Source organism: Adiantum capillus-veneris, chromosome 8, assembly GCF_014529385.1.
Source record: "Adiantum capillus-veneris isolate H3 chromosome 8, ASM1452938v2, whole genome shotgun sequence".
Lineage (NCBI taxonomy): Eukaryota > Viridiplantae > Streptophyta > Polypodiopsida > Polypodiales > Pteridaceae > Adiantum > Adiantum capillus-veneris.
Window position 1 is genome coordinate 102,807,195 of NC_140938.1, and position 13,254 is coordinate 102,820,448.

The following is a 13,254-nucleotide window of genomic DNA, read 5'->3' on the forward strand; positions in this document are numbered from 1 at the left end:
ACTTGTGAAAATTCCATGACAGTTGATGGCATGAGATATGTGCACCCTGCCGACCTTGACCCTGACAAGAGTGCTTCAAGGAGACTGAATCATTGTCTTGAAAAGTGTCCCTCCAATGCACTGCTTGTACAAGACAGGTGTATGAAGCACTTAAAAAAATGTTACTTATTGGAATTCTACCATGGGTTTGTCTGTTACTTATATTTGCAGACGGATGGCGAGTCAGAGACTTCGTAGTCAACAACTTTCGGTAGTTGTCCATTGGCGCCGGAGGAAGAGGTAGAGGATGTGGAGGTGCAATTCAACCCAGAAGAAGAGCGGGAAGAGGTACTAAAGGAAACATTTGATGCGGGATTAACTCTTGTTTCTCTTGCGGATGCAGCAATAGGGTGCAAACAAGAAAGCCCAAGTATGGAAGCGACTTTGCCTCTGAATTGTGCTCCCAGCTTTGCTATGGCGGGCGACACCCACTATGTTCTGCTCACAGATATCATGCATGAGCTCAATATAAGAGAGGACTACTGCCTAGCGGCAATTGAAAATTTTTGTGAGGCAGACATGGGGTTTGTGGATGATGATGGAGTGGACCAATATCTTATTGCTGACACAGCTGTCCGCGACTCACAATTCACTTCAGGGTTGCAACTGATTAAAGATACGTTCAATGAGGCAAAGTCCAGAGAGGCCAATTTGCCAACAGATGAGTAGTTTGAATTGACAACAAAACAACTCGGCTTGGAAAACATGTGTAGACACATGGCACCCGAAGATCATGTAATGAATATTCAGTCTATTCACTTGTGGGGGAGGTCGATGCTGGAAATGGACGAGAATCAGATGGTAACTTTTGTCGTGCATTCAGATGGTATTAGAGATGGCCGAGTGATAAAATATCATGAAAATTTTTTTTATTGCCCTGTGCTAGTGTATGACGATAGTTTCCTTAGAACAGCAGGAGGCTCACAGCAAGGGCTTGTCACTGGAGTCCAAGGCAAGGATGCGGCGTTGTCTCACTACATCGAGCGTTTCAACCACAAAAAGGTTTGTAGAAACAATTCAAGTACTTGACAATGCTACTCATCTCACTTACGGCCCATAAATTCATTGCAATTATTATGTAGATCATAATATACCATAAGGAATATTTCGAGGACAATGCAAAGTTCCCACTGTTTGCAATGAAAGCTATTACAAGATTGTGTGGTGGGAACCCCCTCCCACTAAATGCAGAAAGAGTAATTTTGATTGAAAAACAATTTTCTCTACGTGTATTTGGCATTGGGTATGGGTGCCAGGCACTCAGAGCCCCCTATTTCATGTCCTACACAGCTCAGGCTCTGGCTGCAGGGGTTGAAGACCCGGAAATCTTAGATCCATACAATAAGCAGCTGTTTTTGAGGGAAAGAAGACGCATGATGCCCGTGGGGATGTTGCCATCAACAGAGGAACTAGCTCGTCTACAGAGCTTGCACATCGAAGAGGTACAAAGTGAGGAGGAAGGAGGTGCATCGAAGAGGATAAAAACGACGGGCTCAGGTCCATCTTCTCCCGCTCCTGACTCGTGACCGACGCCACCTCGCATGGCGCTCCGCCACATTTGAAGCTCCCCAAGCCATCTTTTTCTTCTCTTTGCGGATGTGTTGTAAAGACCGTGTAATTTCTGAACTCTTAAGAAGTTCCTTCTACCTTGCTCTATGAATTAGTCGTCTATAAGTCCATTGGTGTAACTCTAATAGGCTATTGGCCTTTTCTTTTCCTCCCCCATGTCGAGTGTGCTTAAAATAACTTGTTCTTGCTATGTAGTGGATTTTTTCCATGCCTTGTGTGGACCATATTGATAGTGAGCCGTATGTCTTGGCAAAATATGGACCATGGTTGAACAGTATGTGCTACATTGAAATAAAACAAAATGGTCAGTTGAGTACAATTTAAAATTTTGTTTTGTATACGTAGAATGCCAACCTACCATGTAATGTGTGATATGTTGCCCACCCCACCCTGTAAGGTAAGCCTTTTTCCAATCCAGCAAGGCTGCTTGAAATGATGTGAACTTACTTTGGTCCCAAGAATGTTGCTCAAGGTAGTAGAAAATTTTATCTAGTGATTTCCACACGTTCGCCTTGTGATTTTGGATTGCCCCACCACCAGCATTGTCTTTAACCACTTTATGTAACTGTTTCCATTTGTTGAACAGGATTCTCCTTTCTTCTCTATCTGAATCTTTGAGGCTAAACCCAAGAAACCTTCTTGCCTTCACTCCGCCTATCGATGCTTTTCTTGGTACCTTGTACGGACTTTGAGACATCTTAGGGTCCTCTTCGATTTTGAAATTGCCTCCATGCAAACCAATGTATGAGAGCACTCCCTCTAATTCTTTGATCACTCTTTTCGACTCACTCTCTGGCTTTAATGTCCATGCAAAACATATATACAAATGAACCACCTTTTCAATTATTCGACAGAGTGCATGAAGTGTACAGACACGAACTCTTCTCAGAGGAATATCAAGCACTGGTTTAAAAGTTTTATCTTGAAGATGTCTGTTGGGAGCTCTAATCCATTGCACACTCTCAAGTGATTGTGGATCAGCCATGCAATATAAGCATGGATTTTCCACAGCTGCTCCGTGTGTTATGTTGTACATACACTTAAGAGTCTTTAAATCACCTTCCATGTGCCATTCCACTATGTAGTCGCCAAATCCTTCCACTGAAAGAACGGCTCCGTTTCTTTGTTCACTGATGATAGAAGGAATTTGGGTTTGACTAAAAACCCAATCGAGGATTTCAAAATTTTCCTTATCAACCTTCAGTGAAAAATGAAAACACAAAATCAACAACCAAATAATCAATATTTTTGTTATCAGAGATTGAACGAAGTATACTTGAAATGATCCTAGAGATAGAATGTTGTTTTCTAGATTGCATGCTGAAGTATCGTGGATCCTCTTTCGTTATTGATGGATCCAGAGCTCTGTTCATGAGGGTAATGGTGACTCTCTCTAACTTCTTGTTCTTCAGGACCTCGCACTCGTTGAGCTTCAAAACAAACTTGAGAACCCCACCGCACTCGTCTCGCCTGATGTCAAAGAAGTGAACTGCATACCTTTGCAATTCTTCATGATCAACAACTGTACCTCTCTGCTGCATTTTCCTAAGAACGTTGCTTCAATATGGAATGGTGACCCAAGTTTCTCAAACACCTCATCGTTTACGTGCTGGCGAGCAGCCTTTACATGTGATGCATATGGCTTTGGCAGCAATGATCCTCTCTGTAGTTTATTTTGAGATTTTTTAGCTAATGCTTTGAAGAGTGCCGTGTATCCCATCTACTAGATGCCACTCTCATCAAGTATTTCTTGCACTTCCATTGGTTCCAGCTGATTCTCGTTCATGAAGGAGGTAAGTAGCCTCCCTTTCAACTTATGAAATTTTTTCTGAGTTATCATCTCTTCAACTACTTCTTTTGGAACTAGACGGCTATAATGCACTCTGGCATTGAAGTTTGGATGCAGTTAAGACCTGCGAAAAAAGCACAATGCGTTATGATCATGTATAGGAAAGTAAGTGTATCCACTTCTTAATGAAGTACATTGAAGAAACAAACTTCGAGTTACCTTAAAGCTCGTATTCGTTTTTTCAGGCCACCACTACCAACCTTCATGTTCTCAAGGTTGCACAGATCTCGTTTTCTTTTCCGACTACCAATTAAGCACGGTGTCTTTCTCTCGCAAACATGTGATCTTCTTCTAAAGGCCTTGGATTGTCTCTTTGTTTGATGAAATATTTTGAGAGCATGTTTCATTAAGTTTCTTCAGCTGCATGTTCTCCATTGCCAGGAAGTTTCTTTGCCTTTCCACATTCAATCCTCTCATTTCCAAATGTTCGGTGTATCCCAATAGCCCATCCTTGCCATCGCCTGTGAAATGTAAGAGGTTAGTGATATTAGCAAAGGGAGGTGGCACATTTGTCATAGGATCCTTTGGATAAATAGACCCATCGGTCCACAAATCCAAATGATGTTCCTTGTTTGTCCTTCTAAGTTCTTTCTCCCGTTGAGATAAGAAAGACTCCCTCCTACGTTTTTGCAACGGTGCGTACTCTTGCAATACATCAACATGAAGATGATGTGTGTTCTTTCTTTGGGTAAGTGTTAAAGATGAAGGGGACGAGGATTGTAAGTTCAAATTAATGTTTTCATTAGGAAAAGATGCGTTCTCCATTCCTAGAGTTGATAGAGAAGAAGACGGAGAAATGTCTCAGGTTTTGGGAGGTAAAGCCATATTCTCAAGTTTAGAGTTAATAGAGTTCATGTGGCTTATGTTTCTGGAGGGAACGCTTGTAAGTTGGCATTTCAAATCATTAGTCATACGGTTAGTTGGATTCCTGACAAGAGAACGAAGGATAAGAATGATAAAGACGGCGGGTACCTACCAAAGAATGTCATTTTGGCTTTTTGTTTCGTAGAAAAGTATCACATAAAATGCATACGTTAACAATTTCATTTTCTCTCTCTAAGCCGACGTGGCACTTCTTACAGGGCCCAAAAGTGAGTCCAACTTTCTCCTAATGACTAGACTAGTTGTCAGCTTCTCTTTTAGAGTCTTAAATGTTGCAATCTCAGATGGTCCCCAAGAAAAAGGAACTCCTTTCTGTGTCATAATGTGTAACTTAGAAGCAATCTCTACAAACTTTTGAATGAGCCGCTGGTAATACGAGCACAAACCCAAAAAGCTTTGAACTTCATGTACATTCTTCAAATCTGGCCAGTCCCAAATGGTTTGAACTTTGGCTCGGTCCTTTTTTACACACATTGTAGAGACAATGAATCCCAAAAAGTGTGTTTTTGACAAGAAAAAATCACTCTTTTTCCCATTAACCACCATTTGATGTTGTCGTAGTGCCTGGAAAACATGTCACAGATGGGGCGTGTGCTCTACCTCACTCTTGGAGAATACTATGATGTTATCAAAAAGGGTAAAGTGTGTCTTTGAGCAATGTCATCTATATCAAATTTGCTTAAATTTGGAGAAATGTGTATTTCTCGGTAAGGTGGCCGGTTTGATGGCATTCTCCGTTGTTGAGGAGGTAACTCCCTAGGTAATCCTTCAGAGAAGAAATCGATTTGAGCTTGCAAAAAATATTGTCCTTCCTTCTCAAGGTCGGACAAATTTGATGTTTTATTGTCATTTAATTCATGCAAGTAGATCAAGAAAACAAACAGATTGGATTTCATTAATTTTGAAATGCTTGAAGTTGATACAAGTGAACGGACTCGCCCTTTAATTTTACATCAAGCACTATATCTTTACCTTTTTCACTCTTCAATGCCCCTTTTCTCCCCTATAGTTGACCACAGCACTATTCTTATGGAATCAAGGGATTCCCAAAAGGACACCACATCCTTCCAAGGGCATGTTGTAAAAGTCCTCATGCCCTATATGTCCCTAACAATGCAATTGAAGTTTTCCTATAATAGGTGTAATGGCAACATCTCGTCCTAGTGCAGCTAGAAGTTCCTCGGACAGTGGTCACATTTCCTCTAGCATTATTGGTCCTGCTTTTGTCTTGCCTTTCTTTGCTCGTTCCTTCACTGCTTTGGAGCTCTTTGGCTTGTCCTCCACCGGACCATTGGATGCTTTGTTGGGGCACTTCGCAAGCGCATGCCATATTTTCCGCATCCGTAACATTTTCCCTCTTTGTATTACTTGACGTTCTGCTCTACTAACAATCGAGGGCCCAAATCTTTTTGTGTTGTTTATGCTTCTTCTTGTTATTGTTGTTCAAATCTTGTCTGGTCCGGACTGTCACAATCCTGTCTATAGGGTAAGTAAGAGTGCCTGCGTGCAATGCGAACCCTTACTTGGCGTGTCCCATTAACCTCTGCATGGACTCAGACTTCTTTTGCGGACAGTAACTCCGTATCTCTTTGGAAATCCATAGCAAAATTTCCCAACTTGTTGCTTAAAGGTGATTTTCTTAAAAGAAGGGGCAGGTAGAAAAGTATTACAAAATGTCTGACAGTAGATATTCAGTGTGTCTTCCTTGGTCATCCTTAGATGATTCCAACCGGTGATTACGTTGGTACAGGCAAACACTGTTGACCCCGAGAGAAAGCCCAAAGCATATACATGGAGGTGTGCAGGTCGATGGGAGAGTGATGATGCATTTGATAGGTGCAGATTGGAACAAGTGCGACTATGTTGTGTATGCCAGATATGGCGTGTTGCAGGTCAATGATGGTTTTATGCTCTGCTAGTCGGAATGTTTAGTGATGCTTAAAGTGCAGCCTTCCATGAGCTTTGTGGCTCGGCCTTTACGGCTTCGCATTTGGAGATCTTGGGAGGAGCTCAAGCTCAGTGCATCGGCAATGAGTCATCATTGCAGATGATGGACGCTTTTGGTCGTTCAGTACGGTCGTCATCTATGACCGTGTGAAAGGGGGCCAAACCCAAAGTTTTTTAAAGCTATTAATAAAGGAAAAAAAAAAGAAAACGAGCTGCAGGACAGACGAGGTGGTGCTGAATGTGAGGGGGAGATAGAAGTTGGTATTGAAGGCAGCACTGGCAAGGCTTTCGATCGCGAGGAATACAAGTGAACGCTGGACATCAGGAGAAGGGCCGCCAGTTTGCATGGCATGAGGATAGCACTGCCAGAAGGGGAAACCGCAAGGTGAGGAGGGCTGCGAGTACCACGGAACAAGGACAGGGGGCGGCTCCAATATTGCATTGGGCGCCGAGTGCAGGTTGGAGCGGCCAAGGCTTCAAAAGGTGAACTCGTAGGGGAGTTGCCATGATTGAGGGCTTGGGGAAGCACTGCAGATCAGTGGCATGAACATGCAAATGGTGGCGCCATATTGGAGAGAGGAGGGCTGCAAGAGGTCAGGGAGGGTGGTGTATGCAGAGCCGCCAGAAGTATACAAATTAAGAGTTGCTGGTTACATGCAGCCATACTGTCGGAGAGGGGTTATTGTTGCCAAGAGAAGGTAATCTATGCAATTGAAGAAGTAAACCGCTGCTTGGAGGGAGTTGATGGTCAATACGAATAGCCAGAATTGCAGAGGATGAAAGCAAGAGTAAAGGGTGCGCTACATATTACTAAGTAGATTCGGTTTGAAGGGTGTATGAGAGAAGACTATAAACAGCATAAAAATGGGGCTACCACATGAGGAGTACCGCTCGACCATGAAGTAAACAAGGACAATTTTTCAGGAAACTCATCATTGTACATCCCCTTTGAAAGTTTTGCAGTGATATTTGCCAGTGGTTCTCTCCAAATTGTGTCAATCTCCTCTCTTGCTCTCATGTTAATTGCTTGCCAAAGTTGTTGATAGGGATGGTGTGTCAGTCGAGATTGAATAACATATAATTGGGTAAGGGTGCTCAAGGGTTGCGGTTTGGTGCTATGATTACATGCTGGTGGTTGGGTATGTGCCATCTGAACCGTTCGGATCAGAGTGTATGCAATAGTTGTTTCCAGATTGTTTGTCAAGTGTGTGTGATCTCCAAGGGAATGTAGTGTATGCTAGCGGTTTCCAAATTCCTGAGGGTGTCGAGACTAATTGCATGTGAGTGTATGGTGCTATGAAGGATCAAAGGTTGAGGTAAAAGCTTTGTGGTCGAGTATACGTAGCCTAGGCTGATTGGGTACGGGCTTGGACATTGAATGTTTGCAGATTGGGAGTCTAGGTGTGTGTTTACTAGGGGATAGGGGTGTTGTGAGATCACTGGGCTATAGAGAGGCATTCACTGAGTGTTCTGGTGGTTTTCCATCTTGAGGTGCCCCCACTGAGGATCACACTGATCGCTCAAGTGATGGCGTGGTGCAGTAACATTGTGCCAGATTGTGAGTTAGTGTTCTTAGGTGAGCAAGATGTTGAAGATTGGATGTCTAATGTGGAGATCTGGATGTTGTCGATGCGGATGGTGACCGACCGAGCCAAGTCAAGGGCTATGCCGCTGGTGATGTGAGGGAAAGCCAAAGCTTGGTTCGAGGGGTTAGAAGTTCTTGATCGGTAGTCATGGAAGGTGGTTCCAAGACTTCAAGCTGAGAATTTCACTTGCAGAATTGGATGCAAAACTAAAGGTTTTGAAGCAAGATATAAGTGGTGAGTTTACAACCTTTTTAAATAAATTTGAAGATATTTGGCAGCAATTAGAAGCTGCTACACAGTCTCGAGGCAACGACTACTTCAAGTTAGAGAGGTTTTTGGAGTCTCTACATCCAAAGATAAGAGAGAAGGTCGAGCTTGTCGATATGGAAAGTTATGCAGATGTTGTCTCCATAGCCAAGCAAAGAGCAGGAAAGCAAAGAAGAAGCTGGAGATGGGTTTGTTGAAGCCGGCAGACTATGGATATAGCTCGACAATGGAGTTGCATCATGCCATGAAGCCAAAGGGGAGTTCAAGCGTCAAAGAGGTAGCTGATTGCCATTGGTAACCCACTCTGCTCATTCATTTCAATTTGTACCTCCAGTTTGGTGTGCTGCTGTACAAGAGAGTGTTAGCCCGGCTAGCAAGGATGCGGTCCTAGTCGAAGAGTGTATGCATGAAGAATCAAAGGAGGCTATGGATCAGAGCTCGCAGGAAAAGTTTGAAGATGTTGACAAAGCGATGGTTGAAGCTGTACAGGAAGAAGCTAGCCAGGGGGTTGGGCAACCTTTCCCTACCGATTTTGTTGAAGAGCGGCAATGCATTCCAGAAGGGGTGGATGATGTCAACATACCAGAGAGCGAGGTAATAGATCATGGCTTTCTCTTTTGCTTAGCACATGTATGGTCATAGAAGAAGTCCTTGAAGAGCAGACAAAGGTAATCGAGCAATCGGATTTGCTCTCGCATGAAATGGTTGAAGATGAAGCATCACAGGCTACAATGGACGAAGATTGGAATGGTGAGTAAGGTATAGAGTGTGTGCCGTTTGAAGGACCTACAATAGAGGGTATTCTTGAGAAGCAGGTAGGCTTGGTTCTCCAAGAAGAAGCTCCATTGAAAGACAGGTTGCCAAAGGTGGGTGTTGTGCTATTGATGGACATGCTTTTGAAAGTTGCTTTACACGTAGTTTTGCACAGTTTGCAAAGCTCTCGTGATGAGAGGTATTCTATGGAAATCTCTTTAGGCAGGTGAGACGATGATGGTGTATGATGCTTCACAGGTTGGTTCACAGGTTTGTTTTATATATGAAGCCGGCATATGGATAGAGGTTGAAGGTCTATGTTATGTCAAGTTGCACGAGAGGTTGATTTTTGGGCTTACATGTGCAAAAAATGTTGATCTTATATGTGAAGCTACTCAATATATGGCTTCTCTATATATGGCACCCAGGTCCCCTCTATATATACATCATCTCATGTGTGTATTCCACACACTTTGGGGTTCTATTTCTGTGCTCTCTCTTTCTCTCTCAACATGATATCAGAGTAGTACGTTTTTATTTTCGATTTTTCTCCTGATCTAAATGATTCTGCAGAAACTACGATCGGAATCGATGTCGTCCACAACTTTGCAGAAGGAAGTTTTTTCAAAATCTTCACCGATTTTGAGTTATCGTTTGCGGACTACGTACATGCCTGAAAAGCAACTTCCGTTTTTTGTTTTTGATTTTTTTGCTAATTGAAAACAATTTTGCAAAAACTACCGTCGTGAGGGATCGGAATCGATGTGGTCTACAACTTTGCAGAAGGAAGTTTTTTTCAAATTCTTCACCGATTTTGAGTTATCGTTTACGGACTGCGTACATGCCTGAAAAGCAACTTCCGCTTTTTGTTTTTATTTTTTTGCTAATTGAAAACGATTTTGCAGAAACTACCTATGACAGGGATCGGAATCGATGTGGTCTACAACTTTGTAAACTGAAGTTTTTTCAAATTCTGTACCGATTTTGAGTTATCGTTCGCGGACTGCGTACATGCCTGAAAAGCAACTTTCGCTTTTTGTTTTTGATTTTTCTGCTAATTGAAAATGATTTTACAGAAACTACACGACAGAGGGACCGAAATCGATGTGGTCTACAACTTTGCCAAAGGAAGTTTTTTCAAATTCTGCACCGATTTTGGGTTATCGTTCGCGGACTGCATACATACGTGAAAAGCAAGTTTCGTTTTATGTTTTGATTTTTCTGCTAATTGAAAACGATTTGCAGAAACTACCCGTGCGAGGGATCGGAATCGATGTGGTCTACAACTTTGCAGAAGAAACTAACCGCTACAGGCATCGAAATCGATGAGAAACTATTCGCTTGAGCCATCGGAATTGATTTGGTCTATAACTTTGCAAAAGAAAGTTTCTCTAAATTTTGCACCGATTTTGGGTTATCGTTCGCGGACTGTGAATATGTTTGAAAAGCAAAATTTTACTTTTTGCTTTTGCTTTTTCTTATAATTGAAAACTTCTCAATTATATATATATATATATATATTTCTTCATCAATCATATATTTGTTACTGACGTAACTTTGCTACAGAAGCCTGTTACATATCGTTCCGATTCAGTCGAGCAGTTGATGATCGTCCAAATTCTATTGAGCTACTATTGGTACATGATCTTTTGTTATATGATATACTCGTTCATTGATTCTCGTATAATTTTCTTTTAGAGATATAGTTTCGTCGTTTTATTGATAATTTCTCGTTGATACCATAGTGGTTTTGATGGTACCATGATGATGTTTTGTTTGTACTTTGGTCATGGTGATTTTTGTTGATACCATGATGATATTTCATTGATACCATGGTTATTCTCGATGATGCCATCATGATGTTTCGTTGATACCATGGTTATTCTCGGTGATTTCATGATGATATTTCGTTAATTCCATGGTGATTTTTGTTGATACCATGATGCTGTTTCGTTGATACCATGGTTATTCTCGGTGATACCATGATGTTGTTTCGTTGATACCATGGTTATTTTCGATGATGCCATGATGTTGTTTCGTTGATACCATGGTTATTCTCGGTGATACCATGATGTTGTTTCGTTGATACAATGATCATTTTCAATGATATCATGATGCTTTTCGTTGATACCATGATGATTTATTCATTTTTATTGATAGAATGATGATGTTTTGTTAATACTTTGATGATATTAATTGATCACTACGTTGACAAATGTTGTTTTATGTAGTATATACACATATCATTTGCATCAGGTAATCACGCATCTTGTACTTTTACGTTCATACTCTATGTACCATATGTTTTCGTGTGTATATATGTCGTCAAAAGAGTGGCGTCGCGAAACCATCTCTTATGGCATTGTGAACGTAAATTATTTCACTAACGATGCTAATAATTTTCATGACTATTGTTTTTTTTTTTGTCTATGATCTATGTAGGATTCATCAAAGAATTGATTTTATGAAGACAAACTTAATGACAATAAAAGATTTATGAAGATATGTTTGGTGATGTCATATTGATGACAACATGAAGATATGTTTGGTGATACGATAGTGATGACAAACTACATAGCAGATTCATGGAGACACTTATGATTACGAGCTAATCGATAGCCTTTACACCTCTTTATTGAACCTTTGTATTCATTATTGTATTTGATAGGATAGGAGTAATGTAACTCCTCATAAAACATTCATTGTAAAAGGAGTGATGTAGCTCCGCATAAAATATTCATTGTAAAAGGAGTGATGTAGCTCCTCATCAACATTTGTATATTCAATGATTTTTATAATATAACGGTGGGTGTATATAGAGCTGTGGTTTTTTCCCTTGATCCCCCAAGGGTTTTTTCATCCACTGTTAGGGACCCTTATTTGAGCAGGGGTGTTGAGCTTATATGTGAAGCTACTCAATATATGGCTTCTCTATATATGGCATCCAGGTCCCCTCTATATATACATCATCCCATGTGTGTATTCCACATACTTTGGGGTTCTATTTCTGTGCTCTCTCTTTCTCTCTCAACAAAAAAATGGCTGATTATGGATGTGCTAGAGACAGATGGCTGTGTTCAATGCCATGTATTTGATCCTAGTGGAGTTTACATCACAGTTGAGAGAGCCTATGGCTTTCAATTTGATCCCGGAGGAGTGGACAACCGCTAATTTCTTCCTCTCTCTATCTGTACCACTTATGTAGTCACTATATATCATTTTTCTCATGCAATCCTAGTTTACCTAAATAAGAATGTGGTTGAGCATGAATGTTCAACGAGGGGTTGGGCAATGATGGTACAGGCAAACACTGTCGACCCACAGGGAAAGCCCGAAGCATGTACATGGCGGTGTGCAGGTCGATGGGAGAGTGATGATGCATTTGATAGGTGCAGATTGGAACAAGTGCGACTATGGTGTGTATGCCAAATACGGCGTGTTGTAGGTCAATGATGGTTTTATGCTCTGCTAGTCGGAATGTTTAGCGATGCTTAAAGTGTAGCCTTCCATGAGCTTTGTGGCTCGGTGTTTACGGCTTCGCATTTGGAGATCTTGGGAGGAGCTCAAACTCAGTGCATCGCCAATGAGTCATCAATGCAGATGATAGACGCTTTTGGTCGTTCAGTACGGTCGTCATCTGTGACCGTGTGAAAGGGGGCCAAACCCAAAGTTTTTAAAAGCTATTAATAAAGGAAAAAAAAGAAAACAAGCTGCAGGACAGACGAGGTGGCGGTGCATGTGAGGGGGAGATAGAAGTTGGTATGAAGGCAGCACTGGCAAGGCTTTCGATCGCCAGGAATACAAGTGAGCACTGGACAGCAGGAGAAGGATCACCAGTTTGCATGGCATGAGGATAGTGCTGCCAGAAGGGGAAACCGCCAGGTGAGGAGGGGCTGCGAGTACCACGGAACAAGGACAGGGGGCGGCTCCATTGCATTGGGGGCCAAGTGTAGGTTGGGGCGGTCAAGGCTTCAGAAGGTGAACTCGTAGGGGAGGTGCCATGATCGAGGGCTTGGGGAAGCACTGCAGATCAGTGGCATGAACATGCAGATGGTGGCGCCATATTGGAGAGAGGAGGGCTGCAAGAGGTCAGGGAGGGTGGTGTATGCAGAGCCGCCAGAAGTATACAAAGTAAGAGTTGCTGGTTACCATGCAGCCATAGTGTCGGAGAGGGGTTATTGTTGCCAAGAGAAGGTAATCTATGCAATTGAAGAAGTAAACCGCTGCTTGGAGGGAGTTGATGGTCACTACGAATAGCCAGAATTGCAGAGGATGAAAGCAAGAGTAAAGGGTGCGCTACATATTACTAAGTAGATTCAGTTTGAAGGGTGTATGAGAGAAGACTATAAACAGCATAAAAAT

General features: G+C 42.0%; 1 pseudogene; it reads left to right on the forward strand.

Moving 5' to 3' along the window:
• Positions 1 to 7,813: 7,813 nt before the first annotated feature.
• Positions 7,814 to 12,143, forward strand: LOC147452663 (uncharacterized; annotated as a pseudogene).
• Positions 12,144 to 13,254: the final 1,111 nt, after the last annotated feature.